The sequence below is a fragment of the Marmota monax genome, unplaced genomic scaffold (assembly GCF_021218885.2).
Source record: "Marmota monax isolate L192 unplaced genomic scaffold, Marmota_monax_Labrador192_F-V1.1 WCK01_AAM20220418_F8-fsc00494, whole genome shotgun sequence".
NCBI classification, from domain to species: domain Eukaryota; kingdom Metazoa; phylum Chordata; class Mammalia; order Rodentia; family Sciuridae; genus Marmota; species Marmota monax.
Window position 1 is genome coordinate 161,003 of NW_026694667.1, and position 17,046 is coordinate 178,048.

Below are 17,046 nucleotides of genomic sequence, written 5' to 3' on the forward strand. Positions count from 1 at the left end.
GCCTGTATAGGAACATGCCTAGACTGGAAACCAGGAGGTTGGCTTGGGGACCCTGTGCCCACTGGTGGGTACTCTGGGTCACACACCATCAGAAGGGAAGGCTGCCTCTCATTATGGGGCAGCAGAGTGGGAGAAGTGTCTGGTTTAAGTATCCATCCAAGGCAGGTGGAACCTTGCTTTGCCCTGAGCCATTTTTGGGCAGAAGAGCTTCAGAAAACCCAGTTCCAAGGACCAGCCTTCAAAAAGGCCCTCAAAGCAAAGGAAACAGGCCTGGTGCCAAGGGCAAAGGTCACCAGGAGTCAGAGGTCACTGAATTTTTAGGAGACAGCCCAAGAAGAGGAAAAGTCAGTATTCTGGAATAGTGGCCAAGCCAAGCCCAGATCCCCAGCGTGGAATCCAGGCTCTTCCTCACAAGCTGTCACTGCTGGAGGTGATGCTGGCCCCGTGGTCAGTGTCCAGAGATCAGAGCTGCAGGTCACAGTTCTCAGGGGCACCCCTCTCTCCCCCCCAGCATCCAGGGGTGGGCAGCGATCTGATCCAGTGAGGACTGCTTGAAAGGCCACAGGGAGAGACATCACTCAATGAGCTGCTTGCATTCTGGGGACACCCTCCTTGGGAAGAAAGGGGACCACAGAGGATCTCATTGTTCTGCTCAAAGGGGATGTTGCCACACACCATATCGTACAGCAGCATGCCCAGGGACCACACGGTGGCAGAGTGCCAGTGTTAGTGGTGGTAGTGGATCCAATCTGGGGGGCTGTACACCCAGGGGCCGTCAAAGTCGGTGTAGACATTTTCCTTGAGTGGAGGCACCTGAGCCAAAGTTGATGAGCTCTCCAGAGCGCAGGTGCACCACCTCGCAGCCCTGGCAATGGTGCTTGGCGACCAGCATCTGCGCAAAGAAGCGGCGCCCAGCGGCTCCTCCCCGGCGCTGGGCTCCGTGATGAAGTCGAAGAGGTCCTGTGCTGGCTCAGACTGCTACAGCACCGGAAGGAAGCTGTCGGGCCGCTGGAATCAGTCCAACAGGCAATTGAAGCCACGCGCACCACCGGCAGCAGCACCACCTCCAGGGTCCGGGCCTCACCGCCTAGGCTGCCCCATTTTGTCACTCGCTCCTTCACCAAGTGTTTCGCGGCCACGGAAGCCCGTCAGTGATGCCACTGCCCGCATAGAACCTGCTGGAGCCACCGTTGCCCAGCACGGAACCTATCTGGTACACCTCCTTGTCCGCCTTGGCTGGTTGTAGGATTTTCGCAGGGGTGCGCCCGGGAGCCAAACTTGGAAAGCAGCCTCGAGGTGGCGGCCTCGCGCTCTCAATCGCCTCTCGCCCTCCCGGCGGCGTGGACGCAGGAGGGCAGCCTCCCGGCCGCGGTCAAACAGGTGGATCGGATCGGGTGGGCTCGCTGCACGCCTGCACTGCGGCCTGAGGCAGTGCTTTATAATCTTGAGTTCTAATAATGTGCCAATTGCTCTATAATTTGAATTCCTGGGGATCTACTTTTCTATCTTAAGTTTCTTTGATTTATTTTTATTTCCATTATGATTTAATTTTTCCCTTCAATGATTTCATCGAGAGTGTGTATATAAAAATATTTTTTTTTCTTGTTGGATGATGAATAACTTCCCTGATTATGTTTTTCCAAGATTCTTGATGATTTTCTATTTTTTCTTTATTTTTAAAATTTTTAATTGTTAAATAATAACTGCATCTATTTATGTAACGTGATTGATTTTTTTTTTTTTTTTTTGTACCAGGGATTGAACACAGGGGCACTTTACCACTGAGCCACATCCCCAGCCCTTGTATATATTTTATTTAGAGACAGGGTCTCACGAAGTTGGTTAGGACCTCGCTAAGTCGCTGAGGGTGACTTTCAACTTGCCATCCTCCTGCCTCAGCCTCCCGAGTTTCTGGATTTACAAGCATGTGCCACCACACCTGGCTTGGTTATATGTATATGTATGGGTGTGTGTATATATTTGTTGCCTTGCAACAAATTGTTTATTTTGGAGTGGTGTTGAGGATAATTTTTTATTTACTCTTCCATATTTTATAATATCTTATAAAGAGCATCCACTGCTTTTTTATTCAGAAAAGAAATTGGCAGCTGGGTGCAGTGTAATCCTAGTGGCTCTGAAGGATGAGGCAGGAGGATTACAAGTTCAAGACAGCCTCAGCCACTTAGCAAGGACCTAAGCAACTTAAGATCCTTGTCTCAAAATAAAAACAAACAAAAGGACTGGCCAATGTGGCTCAGTGGTTAAGTCCCTTTTGGTTCAATCCCTGGTGAGAGAGAGAGAGAGAGAGAGAGAGAGAGAGAGAGAGAGAGAGAGAGGGAGAGAGAGAGAGGAAACTGACATAATTTTACATCAAAAATATTAAATTCATTTACATTTTAGGCACCATTTGAGGCATGGAGGATAGGGAGGACCTTGGTTTCTAGTTCTTTTTTGGTTATTATTAATATTACTATTAATATTATTAATTCTGTAACAAATAGTTTAGCTTGGGAGTGGCACAAAATGTTATGTTTTCACTGTAGGGAAAAAGGCAAATAAACGTAACAAGCAATAGATTACAGCCAAGTTTCATCAGTCTAACACTAACAGAGGTCTCTATGTCTCAGAGTAGCCCCTTGGGAATCTACCTGAACATGTGTCTGAGCATCATTCAAATATATGTCTTCATCTATCATTATTTATGTAGGTTTCAAACATTGACATATATATATATATATATATATATATATATATATATATATATATATATATAATTTTCCCAAAACTTCCTTATGTTGGACCTCTAACAACTCCCAATCTTCCCAACTGTAGTTACAGTGGACCAGTCCCTTTGCTGTGAGGGTAGCATCGATGTTTTTTCTCCTACTAATAGAATCTCTGTTTTTAGCTATTACAGCAACTTGAAGTAATGAAAAGCCTGTGGCAACATTTTTTAGTGGGCCCTGAGCTAAGGAATGAAATCATTTATTTCCTCTTATTTGCTACCTCAAAGCCTCTGGATAACATGTTCAAATGAAATTTCTAAAATTAAAATGGTATCAAAATATTATAAAACAAGCATTGGTGAATTTTGAAATTCCATATACTTCATAATTTAAAGAAACTTTGTTCAAAAATGTGAAAATTACCTTCTTTGCCATTGTTAATCCAACTTGTTAATGCTTCCTTTAAATTTTCTCCACATTTTTTAGGATCTAACACAATGGGTGCAATAAATGAGAAGTGATGAATATAAATTCAGAAAGAGAGCAAAACTTCTATGGTATACTGAATACAAGCACATAGACCAATGAGCTGAAGTGAGAGCCCAGAAATAAATCCACTCACTCATGGAAAATTGATGTTCAACAAAGTGAACAAGAACAAACAAGGAGAGAGGACATTCTATTTAATAAATAGTGCTCGGCAAGCTGGATATCCAATGGGTTTGTCAGTTTTCCTTGTTGTATTAAAATACCCAAGGCTGAGTACTTCATAAAGGAAAGAGCCAATTTTAGTTCATAGCTTTGATTACAAAATTTGCAAACAGAATGTCATCAGTACTGGCCCCTAAGCTGCATCACCTGATAGATCGTGGAAGCACATGTGAAAGAGAGATTTCAAGGTGAGACAGATAGTCTTCGAACATAAGGGATCAGGTTTGCTCTCATAAATACCATCGCTCAAGCAATAACCAGACTTTTCATGAGGACTATCTTAATTTCTACCAAGGTCATTGCCATGTGACCTATTGACTTGCCAGCAGGTCTCACCACATAATGATACCACCACTTCTCACATTGTCACAATGAAGATCAAGGTTCCAAAATACTAACCCTTAGGAGACAGAAAGGGACATATAGATCCCAATGCAGTAATAGAGGATGAATTTACTATACCACTCTCACAAATAGGTAGGTCTTCCAGACCCATTGTCTTTATGTTCCTCACTTAGCTGCCAGCTTTTGTGTCTAGGAGGCATAGCTGTTTGTAGTAGATCTCAGTTTCTAGACTCCTGATATATGGTGTGATAGCACCATTTGTATACTGACAAACTGTGTATTTCTATGTTGGGGGTGGTAAAAACTTCTAAATTGGAGATTCCAGTAGTTGGGGTTTAGTCTTGACCTAACTTTGGAACTCCAGGATAGGTTTTTGTGAATTTATCCACATCCTCTATTTCTGGAGAGATGCTGGTCTCAGCAGGAGGTCTGGATCTCTAGGGTCTCTAGTAAAATCCACTTTTAGGATGTAGAGACAAAAAAAACCTCCGTGGATTTTACCTTCACCACTACGGATATGAAATACTGGGTATCTTCCCAGCCAACAACAATGGGAGCTTTCTCCCTTGATATTGAGAGCCTGAATGCTTCAGGTAAACTTTTCTTTGTGGCTATTTTAGTCTCTCAGGGTTTAGTTACATTGTAGGAATATTTTTGGTCAGCTGAAGGAACTTCCTGATCTCTGGTTTCTCAGAGGTGGAAATGTGTGGTTTCCCTCCTGGTTGGAGCACAGCAGGCAGCCTCTTTTCTCACCAGCAGGAGTGCAGGGAAAAGAACAAAATTACAACCAATAAACAGAATATACAAGCACTCTCGGACAAAATTTAAAAATCAAATTTTTGACTCATAGCTCTTGAGGAAGGAGTTGAGATAGAGGCTAATGGTGCAGAAAATGTATTCAGTGAAATAACAGCAGAAAATTTCCCTAATTTTTATGGTTTAGATGTGGTGTCCCTCAAAGGTTCATGTGTGAGACAATTCAAGAAGATTTGGAGGAGAAATGATTGGGTTATAGCCTTAACACAATAATTTAATCAATCCCTGATGGGATTAACTGAGTGGTAACTGGAGGCAAGTGGTGGGGTAGTTGGAGGAAGGTTCATCTGGGGCGTGACTATGGGGTATATATTTTGTATCTGGAAGAGTGGAGTCTCTCTCTCTCTACTTCCTGATCACCATCTGAGCTGTTTCCCTCTGCCACGCTCTTCTGCCACCTCAAGCCCCAAGGAATGGAGCCTGCTATCTATGGATGGAGACCTCTGAAACCATAAGCCCCTGAATAAACCTTTTCTCCTCTACAGTTGTTCTGGTTGGGTCATTTAGTCACAGTGGCAAAAAAGGCTGACAGAAAAACTAAGCTTGGGAATGAGTTGGACATGAAGAAACTGGGTTCATTTAGAATTCTAAATAGGCATGACCAGAAAAGAACCTTTCCATGATCCATTATAATTAAAATACCAAAGATTCAGAAAAAGAAGAGATTTGAAAAGCTTTAAGAGTGAAACACTGTTACAGGGCTGGGGACTGCCATGAAACTGAGGCAGTTTAGAGACACAACCTTCATACTCCAATCCTTTCTATCATGTAAGAATAATTTCTGACATGTTGCTTAGAGTAACAGGCATGAATTTATTAGAAAGGATAAGAAAGAGAAAAAGGAATACTCTCAAGGGATGGAGTAGGTCTTCTCAGAGAAGAAAAGAATGGCATGCTCCTCTTACTCTCCAGCTTTATTGGGGGATCCCAGAGAAACTTCCAGGAAGTCATACCCAGGGTATACCCTTTGACTTCTGACTCACAGCAGAGAACTAGAGGGATTGACTCCAAGAGGGGATGGTGTAGTGTTTACAGAGTTGGAGATTTTATGGAAATTGTGTCCCCATTTTGCCGCAGAATATTTCATCCAACAACTGTGTACACTTATTTTTCAACTGCTCATGGAATGTATACCACAGTAGTTCATTTTTTTATACCACAAAGTACTTTTAGCAAATACAAAAAGTTCATATAATTTGTTTGCATTATATCAGATCATAATAGAGTGAAATTAGAAATCAACAGCAAGAAAAGGTAGAGAAACTATACAGAGTTTTTTAAATATCTTCACTTTTATTTATTTATTTTTATATGGTACTGAGGATCGAACCCAGGGTCTCATGCATACAAGGCAAGAACTCTACTGCTGAGCCACAACCACAGCCCCACAAATAGAATTTGAAAATACACTTTTGAATGATTGAAGCAATCAGGGGATAAATTTAATAAATCTCAGAATCAAAGCTCAATCCATGGGGCAATGCACTTACATCTGAAGACCTCTCCTCGAACTTCTGGGACCAGGGCAATGTCCAGGTCACTACAAGACAGAGTAAGAGTCAGAGCCCCTCTACTCAGGGAAGGAGAATGCAAAATCGTTCAGACTGGCTGCCCACAACTAGAGGCATCAATATAACCTAATTTCAAATTATACTACTGAGCCATGGTAACAAAAACAGCTTGTAAAAACAAGCATGTAGACCAATGAAATAGAATAGACAACACAAAAACAAACCCACATAGAGATAGTCTTCTGATTCTTGACAAAGGTACCAAAACCATCTGCTGGAGAAAACATAGTCTCTTCAATAAATGGCACCAGGGAAACTGGATACCCATTTGTAAAAGAATGAAACTAGATGCTTATACATCACCCTGAACAAAAGTTAACACAAAGTGGGTTAAAGGCCTAGGTATACACATAGAAACTGTGTAACTGCTAGAGGAAAACACAACATATAGGCAAAGGCAGCGACTTCCTGAAAAGTACTTGTATAGCACAGAGAGTTATACCAAGAATAAATAAAAGGAGTGACATCAAATTAAAAAGCATCTGCACATTAAAGGAAATAATTAAGTGCATGAAGAGAGAACCTACAGGGTGGAGGAAATATTTGCCAGCTACCTTTCTGACAGTACAGTAGCATCCAAAATATATAAAGAACTCAAAAAAACCCAAAGCCCAAAAAATTGACTCATTCAATATAAGGACAAAGGAAGTATACAGATGCTTCTCAAAAGTACAAAGAGCCAATGATTATATGAAAAAAAATGTTTGAGGACCTTTAGCCATCAGGGAAATGCAAATCAAACTACACTGAGATTTATCACACCCCAGTCAGGACAGCAATTGTCAAGAATAGAAATAATGATAAATGAGGGTGAGGACACAGGGGAAGAGGAAACAATATACAATTGTTGGTGGAAATGTAAATTAGTACATCCACCATGGATATTAGTATGAAGGTTCCTCATAAAATTAAAAAAGGAAATATGATCTACTTATGGTGCTCCTCAGTGTTTAAGCAAAAGAATTAAAGACAGCATAATTTAGACACACATGCATGCTGATTATTGTAGTACTAGTCACTATTGCTAAGTTATGGGATCATCTGTATATCAGAGAGAACATTTGGCCTTTTTTTTTCAAGATTGTCTTAATTCAACTAGCATGATAGTCTCCAGATCCATCCATTTACTGGCAAGTATTATTATTTCATTTCTCTTTATGTCTGAGTAGTATTCCATTGTGTATATATACCACATATTCTTTATGTGTCCATTTTTGTTGAAGGGCTAAGTCACAAAAAGGGAGAGTAGGGAAGAATAGAACAACTTGGCTTAGACAAAGGGGAATTAAGAGAAGGGAGGGGGAATGTGAATAGGAAATATTGCTTTCCTATGTGCATATATGAATATATGACCAATAAAATTCCACATCAGGTACAACTACAAGAATGGGAATTTATACTCTATATACGTAAAATATGTCAAAATACATTTTACTGTAGTGGGAGGAAATATTTGCCAGCTGTAGTGTATAACAAGAACCAAAAAAATACATATTATTTTTTTAAAAAAGGAAAAAAAGAAAATTAAAATAAAAAAAACATATGGAATTAGCTTAGGTGTCCAAAACACATGAATGTAGAAAAAATGTGGTATGTATATACAGTGGAGTTTCATTCAGCCTTAAAGAAGAATGAAATTATGTCATGTCCTGAAAAATTAATGGAACCTGAGAGCCTTTTGTTAAGTTAAATAAGTGAAATGAGCCAAACTCAGGAAATTGAGGTTCTGTTTTCTCTCATGAATGAAAACTGGAGAGAATAAAGGGAAAGAAATTGACTATGGGGGATTTGATGAATACTGAATACTGAATACTGAAGGGGGACTAGTACAGTTGAGAAAAGGGAGTATGAGGAGAGGAGAGGGAAGGGGTAGGGGAAATATGTTGACCAAATTATATTGTTATAACATGTACATGTACCAATATGTAACAATGAATACCACTGTTATATATAATTACAATGCACCAAGTAAAATACAAAAACTAATAAACTGAAGTGCTAGAATATCTAATGCCTTTAGAGTTTGCTATTCCTGGTACTTTCATCAAGCTATATGGCCTAGGGTTTTCTCACATAATTGGCAGCATACAGCCATCAATATTTTATGAACACGTCAGGTTATTACTATATCAATAAATACAACAAACTCAGTAGTTAACTCTTTTAGAAGTACTTGCTTTGAAAATTCAAAGGCTTTGAGCTTGGAACTCCAAGTCTGTTTTATACTGGAATCAATTTTTACATTGCTTGAAGATAAAATTATTTCATAAGCAATGAAATTGTCACACTGAAATTTGGTCCCCAAATAATTCACAATTAGTGTAAGGTTCTTATTAAAACTGTTTTATTTTTTTAAAAGTCAATAATAAATGGAGCTATTGTCATTAGCCACATGCAGATCTAGGGTTGGACTGCTCATTTATGACCATACAGCAGAGATCAGAATTATCTAGGCAAGTTGATGGAGTTGTGATTTTTAACATTCCTTGCATAAAAGTTTATTATCAGCATAGAAAAGGAGGCAGGTAGTTTTGAGAGGGACAGCTCCATAATAGTTGTCTGGCAGGGAAGATAGGTACCTTAAAGAGTCTGAAGTCATGGAGGACTGGATCTGCTTCTTCTGTCTTTGTCTTTTAAGTGGGGTCCAATGATGAAATAACATAACTGAAAAAGAGCCATACGTCAGAAAATCTAGCTCAAAATTATCAAATCCTTACAGAGACTTTAGTTTCAGAGAATAGGAAATAAGTTTTATTCCCCAAGGCATATATGATAGTAATGTTTCCATGGTATTGGTTGTGCCTGTCCATTATTATAATCTATGAAAAAGAAAAATAATATGATGCTTCCAATAGCAGAAACAAGCTATTATTATTCAATGATGATGTGATTGTGTATTTTGAAATTTCAAAGTACCAAGAGACAAATATGGAATAAATATGTTTAGCAGCATTGCTGGATAGAAAATCTATCTATCTATATCTATATCTATATCTATATCTGTACATACCAGCTTTTACATATTCACCTTGAAGTACAAAATTCCAAACATGACACAATTTTCAATAATATCAAATACCTAGGAAAAATGTTTACAAAAAATACAGAAGACATCACTGGAGAAATCTGTAAAAGTTTATTGAAAGAATTTGAAGTCCAATATTCAATATGACAATGGCCTGACTGGTTTCAGCTTGTCTTCATTTGTACATCTTGTTGCCCTTCACCTGTAATATAAACATAGCAGTTGGAAACATTACTCAGAAGAATTTTATTATTTTTTTATTTTTTATTTTGGGGGGTACCAGGGATTGAACTCAGGGGCACTCGACCACTGAGCCACATCCCAGCCCTATTTTTATTTTATTTAGAGACAGGATCTCGCTGAGTTGCCTAGCACCTCACTGTTACTGAGGCTGGCTTTGAACTCTCAGTCCTCCTGCTGCGATTATAGGCGTGCACCACTGCACCTGTTGGAACTTTATTTACATCACATTAAAAACATAGAAACAACATCAGAGCTTTGGTTCTATAAAATGCAGTAATCAAAGTGTCACTGTTTTGCTTATATGCAGTTAGGCCTCTGGGGAGACTTTGAAGAAAGACTCCCATGCACATACATTATCGCTGTTATTACAACACATCATAATTTTCATTGGTACAGGAAATTAAGAGACTGAGTACTATCCACATTAAATGAAATGAACTTGTCCTCAAGAATCAAGAGCCAAATTTTAGACATCTTTGCTAAAAATTCTATGAAATACATTTAAAAATCCATGAAACAAAATGAATCACTAAAAATGATGTGGCTGAAGTATTGTGCCTGGAAATAATGATCTGAAAATATGGTACCTAAAACAGTTAATGCCACATTTGCATCTGCAAAAGTGATGTGAAAGAGAAATTCATTTGTCTTTCTCTACTGTAGAAAATAGTTTTTGTTTTCTGCTAGTTTACCTCCAAGTGTTTCTTTTGTTGTTTTTAAAATTTTTTTTTTTTAGTTGTTGATGGACCTTTATTTTATTTATTTGTATGTGGTGCTGAGAATCGAACCCAATGCCTTACACATGCTGGGCAAGCGCTCTACCACTGAGCCACAACCCCAGCCCCTCCAAATGTTTTTTAAGTAAGGTAAACATGATTCCTCAGTTTTCACCTACAGTCCATCTGTGACTAAGAATAAAGCCTCCTTTTACACTTGAAAGCATTTCATTTGCAAAATAGATTATCCGTGCTAATTTTCAGCCATTACTATCATTTTAAACATCAAAAGGAGAAGAGATATACTGTCTTATTGTAGAGTGAAAAATACACGAATGAATATACAGGTCTATAAATAAAGATGTAGAAGGAATAAATGAAGGAGGAGGTGGGGGAGTAAGACACTTGGTAACCCCAAACCCTTGCATCTAAAATGTGCTTACAAGGGACAATTGCTAAAGTTCAGAAATTCTTCCATAATATTTATTATGTTTAGATTAATTTCCCATTGGGATATAACATGTAATGCATATTTTCCTCCATCATCAAAAATTTCATTCATACTTTGACACTATTAGATTTCAAAATGTGTTCCCTTTCAATCATACAATATATTTAATGCCTGTTATTATTTCTCATTTTGGGGATTATTCCATTTTCTTTGTTGTCATCTAATCTGAATTGACTACTTGATTCAATAGTTATATTGTCAAACAGCAATTTTGTCATTTATCAGTTGCATTAGAGAAAAGTAATTTGTACAGGCCTTTTATTAAGTACTTCTTTCCTTTTCCCTTAGGTATAACTTTTTACGCTACATGTACACATATGTTGTTATCAATTTTAACGTTATATTCATTTAAATGAATGAGATTCCTAGTATTTCATTTTAGTCATGGTAGAAGGTCCTGGAGTGATCAGAAAATGATCTTCCAATGCAAATAGTCTAATAGAATGGTTTAGCATTATAGATAAAAAAACATTCTGAACCCTAAGTCTTGGTAATTTCTTCCCTAAATATAAAGTGTTTCATTAAGTTCAGAAGCCCTTGTAACTAATGTCCATTAGTTTGTAAAACACCTGTGTTAAATGTACTTATGTTGACTGTACATGATGTCATATAGTGTTTGAACTTCAAATCTTATCCACTGTTACCTCAAGGCAGATTTTTTTAATAAACAATACATGATATGGATGCCATGATTATCTCATATGCAGTCCACTGCCTTAGTAAATTTCCCTGCCTGAATTTCCCTGCTTCCTTCATGGGCCCAAAAAACACCTCCAGGATTCTGATAACTCCATCACCACCCCCAACACTCACCCCATCTATAAAGACAGCCATCCTTGCTTCTGGCTGCTTTACTCCCTCTTCCTAGCCTCTCCATGATCAAACACGCACCTTGAAAGAAGGACAACAACCTCCAGATCCTTTCTAGGGATCCCTGAGCCCCACCTGCTGGAAGCACCACTGGTAGTACCTCCTCACAGTTCAAAACACTAGGATTCCTTATAGGGCTGATCTAAGGACCTATCTGTTGACATCTAGCAAGAAAGGATCAGGTCTGCCAAAGAAGGAAGGAAAGACAAAAAGTGCAACCTGCTTGAGCCCTGATAGGGGCACAGACAGCAGAGGACAGGGCACATATACAGTAACTGAGGCAAGATAAGGTGCATGCACACTGAACTGGCTGTCTGAAATAGGGGATGGACATTTCCCGCCTCAGCAGAAATATCCTGTCTTGCACAATGAGATCCTTCAGCAATCCCTCACACCTGCTTTGTCCTTCTGTTGGAACTCACTTTCAGAATAGTCTATATTTAGGGAAAGATATTTTTTGGAAAGACCCAAAGTGAAAGCAATATTTATTAAGGAATTTAATAAGCCACTGTGATCTTAATTTTATATGTGTTTTGAATAGACAATATGCAATCATTGCATTGAGATGTATTTATTTGGGGGGCCACATTGTATGTATTTAAATATCTGGACATGTAACAGATTCCCTGGCTATGCCTGTTATTGTTCATCTGTCTCAGATACATCCTTAGATATTGATCTGGGATCGAAGCTAAGGTAACTGTCATATGATATACTTCAGCATGAGTCTGCTCATCAGAATACAGAAGATCAGCAAATATCAGCCCAATTAAAAGTGCATACAATAATGCTAATATTTTGCTTAATGCTATAATGAAGGGTAGTACTTTAATAGAGAAACTAACATCTAAAGGATGAAAAGGCCCAAGATACATTTATTCAGATTTTGAAGTCTAGTGTCTGGAAATCACTGAAGATGGGTGATGGGGATTATAATCAGAAAGAAATTGTGATGTCATGTTTTAGGGTTGTGAACACGGCAAAGCTCTGATTTTTTTAATTTTTTATATTTAATTTACTCATACTAGTTGACTATATTGGGTATAGTTTGTGATTTCAATAAATATGTATATCATGTTTAATCAACAACCAGTGTAAATAGCATTTCCTTCACCTCAAACATTTATCTTTTCTTCTAGTTAGAATATTCCAAATTATTTCTGCTTCTTATTCTGAAATACACAGCCAATAGTTTAATGTAGCCACCCCACTCTTTTATAGTATACTAGTGCTTGCCTGCCTATCTAACTGTATTTTGGTACCTGATTCACATCCACTGGTCTATTTCCTTCCCTTCTTCTCCTTGAAGTCTCTGTTGACATCGGTTCTACTCTCTACTTCTATGAGGTCAGCTTTCTATGCTTCCACTTATGAGTGGTAACATGCGATATGTCTGTCTGTATTGAAGGCATGATTTCAGAGACATGAATTTCAAGGAATGTAGGGGTGAAAAAATGTCGTTTGACACTAAGTTGTGGTAGAATTGGCATTTTCTTGCTGATGGTGAAATAAACCATGAAGAATTTGCAACTTTATTCTCCTAGGTAAGAAAATCCTATATTAGTAAAGTTATGTTGATGTAGACAGTGGAATATAAACACTTTTTTTACATGGACATAAGGTCATGTGTATGGTTTCAATTTTCTTTAACTCTTTTTATATCACTCAAAATTTAGTGTGGGAAATTATGGAAGTTAAGGAGAAGAAAGGGGGCCCTAATGAATAAGTCTGTTTCGTTTTCACTAAGCTAAGATATAGTACTGCCCAGGCTCATATAGTTTCCATGAGACTGGGCATCTTTCAAGGAAATACACTGAGTGGGAAACAGAGGTTTTTCAATCTCTCTCTTTCTCTAAAGAGTAACTTGAATAGACATTGGTTTTCAATTTTTATATGATGGAGTATATTCTCTTGACAATAGTTTACATTTTGTCTTTTTGTTCTTTCTCAGCAAGGATATTATCATTACCAATTTTTTTTTATTGGTTGTTCAAAACATTACAAAGCTCTTGACATATCATATTTCATACATTTGATTCAGGTGGGTTTTGAACACCCAATTTTACCCCAAATACAGATTGCAGAATCACGTCGGTTACACATCTACATTTTTACATAATGCCCTATTAGTAACTGTTGTATTCTGCTACCTTTCCTATCCTCTACTATCTCCCCTCCCCTCCCCTCCCATCTTCTCTCTCTACCCCATCTACTGTAATTCATTTCTCTCCTTATTTATTTTCCCATTCCCCTCACAACCTCTTATATGTAATTTTGTATAACAATGAGGATCTCCCTCCATTACCATGCAATTTCCCTCTTCTCTCCCTTTCCCTCCCACCTCATGTATCTGTTTAATGTTAATCTTTTCTTCCTGCTCTTCCTCCCTGCTTTGTTCTTAGTTGCTCTCATTATATCAAAGAAGACATTTGGTCATTACCAAATTTTACTCAGTTTTTTCATTCTTCATTCTAGTTTTTAGTGTAAGGCCTTCAAAATTCTCAACAAATGGGCAAGAGTGAATTCTAGATTTATATTTTCTGTGAGCAAGTAATTAGAAAATGGTCAGGTTCATGGGGCTGGGGATGTGGCTCAAGCGGTAACGTGCTCGGCTGGCATGTGCATGGTGCTGGGTTGGATCCTCAGCACCGCATAAAAATAAAATAAAGATGTTGTGTCCACCAAAAACTGAAAAATAAATATTAAAAAATTCTCTCTCTCTCTTTTCTTCTCTCTTTCTCTCTCTCTCTCTCGAAAATGGTCAGGTTCATGCCATCAGATTGCCAGAGGGTTGTGCTTCCTGAGGACATGTGCTTGATGAGTCCTGAAGAGCTCCACTACAACAGCTCTAAGGTCAGGATTCTACCTGATGTCCATCTCCTCCTTCCTTTCTCCATTTCTATGGAAGATTTTACCCCTGAACAATCAGAAGAATGCAAAGGATTGTTTTTGTTTTGTATGTAAGTTGTGAGATGGCTTTGGGGACACACTGAAGTAGGAAAAGCTATGAAAGACCTTACTGGGACAAGGAGAATTGCCCAATCATACTAAGGACTCCTCTGGGTTGCTAAAACAGAAGTTGCAGCTAGGATTGATGGCAGCCTCTCCACCTGAGAGTTGGTTCAAATCCCTACATAAGCAGTCCTCCCCATATTCTTGGAAGGGATTTTTTACTTAGATTTGCACTGAACACAGGGGATGCAGGAAGATCTGAGAATGTATAGATTCTGGGCAGATGATACTAGAGTACTATAAACTGTGTCATCTAAACACACACTGGTGGTTGATGTTATGTCATCTATTTCCTATTATGTTAAATGCAACTCTCATATTTGCTTCATAAATTGGGAACACACTAGGGAGGTGGAAGTCTCTTTGTCACAATAGAGAAATGATAGACATTCAGTCCAAGTGCAGTCTCTGCATGTGTGACCCAGAGTTCAGAAGATCACAGGCACCTGCTGGCTCTTTTGTCTGTGAGTGGACATCTGTCCAAGTGATGCATATCATGTGCAAAACAGACACAATTTTCTGCAGTTGGGACTTATATTTCATCAAGCATTATGTATTTGGTTAAAGTCCTAACATGCCCCATATCAGAGATGATGATTGTGCCTGAAAACACTTAATTGCCAAGGAGAAACTAAAAAATGAGCTTCACACTAGTATTTGCAAATTATTTTATATCATGATTTATTCACCATTGGGGATGTTATATTATACTCTTTTCTGTTTTCCAAAGTGTAGTTTGTAATCCAGTTTGCAAATGTTAAGAGATCAAATATGAAGTAAAAATATATGGAGGACTGTCACATTCTTATGTTGACCAATGTCTATAAAAATGTATGCATTATAACCTATATATGGCTCTGTGTTTTTACAAGTTGCTTTAAAACATAAAGGAATCATTTATATTACATGAGATTTTCATGTTGCTAGTTGAGAAGTTACAAAACCTAAAAAATTACAAAAATCTCAGCAAGTGAATATATAAAAGTGCATATTTCACTGCACCATTATGAATGATGTAAATGGAATATCTTCAGTCACAAAAAATTATGTTTACTCATTTGATAAATGTTTATACTGTTGATAATGTGCCTATCACTTTGGAATTTGAATTTCTTGGGGGTTAATTTTCAATCTTAATTTTTCTCCATTTGTATTTTTATGTTCATAACAATTTAAATTTTCACTTCAATGTTTTCAATGAGTATTTTCATATAAAAATATCAATCTTTTTTGTTAGATGTTGAATAATTTTCCTGATTGTGTTATTCCAAGGTTGTTGATGACTGTCAAATTTTTCATTTCTTTTATAAATTGATTGTTAAATAATAATTGCATATATTTATGGGTACAATGAAATGTTTGAGATATGTATATAATTGAAGAGATAAGAAGAATCTTAAAGAGAATGGATAGCAATACAACATATTATTCATTTTGGAATGGTGGAGTTGTAGATAATTTTTACTTTACTCTTCCATATTTTGTAAATTTTTGTAAAGGGTATCCACATATTTTTCACTAAAAATTAAATTAACATAATTTTGCATCAAAATATTAGATTCTTTTGCATTTCATACAATGGAAATAGTTTACACAAGTATTAGTGTGCTGTCATGAACCCATTTTTATAAAGTCTATATTGCTCTTTAGTCCTCATTTGAGGCATGTAGGATAGGGAGGATATTGGTTTCTAATTTTTCTTGGTTATTATTATTGAAACATAACATTTGGTGTTTTCCCAAAGGCTAAACAATTACAATATTATTTCATGACATCAGTATGGTCTTTATTTTTTAGTCAGTACAGTGGAAAGGACAAGTCAGAATATTAGAAACAAGTTCCATCAGTCTAACACTCATGGGGGTCTCTACTTCTCAGAGTAGTCATATGAAGTATGTCACCTGAAGACTTGTCTGAGTTTATTTCAAATATATTTCCTCATCTAGAAGGAACTTACCTCAAATTTATAAAGTCTGTATATACCAAACTCAAAACAAAAACCATATTAGATGAAGAAAAATGCAAAATATATTCATCTAAAATCAGCAACAAGGGAAAATTGTACCTCCTCTCTACTTCTGTTCAATGTAGTAATTGATATTTCAGCCAAGGAACTTAGGAAAGAAAATAAATAAATAGGATACAAATAGGAAAAGAAGAATTCCAATTATCCCAATTTGCAGATGATGTAAGGTTGTATTTGAAGACCCTAAGTGCCGCAGTCTGGCTGGGCACAATTCACGAGCCACTTGTCAAGCAGAAACAAACTTTATTTTTAGAACACACACGCCACACTACGCGAGCTCTTCAGGAAAACCTTCAGAGCCCAACTGCCACCACCGGCTTCCCACAAGCCTCTCAACCTCCCCCACTCCTCCTGCTCTTGAGGCCAATTGGCTGGGTCGCGTGGGTGGAGCCAAAAAAAGGCCCCAAATGAGCAGCTCCATGGTCTGAAAGGGCAGGGAAACAGCCTAATGAGCATCACTGCAGCGGAGCCAAT

The 17,046-nt window shown here is 37.8% G+C and overlaps 1 pseudogene; it reads right to left on the bottom strand.

Annotated features, from left to right (window-relative positions):
* Positions 1–408: 408 nt before the first annotated feature.
* LOC124078511 (serine/threonine-protein kinase pim-3-like) overlaps positions 409–17,046 on the bottom strand; it is a 39,622-nt pseudogene continuing 22,984 nt past the window's right edge.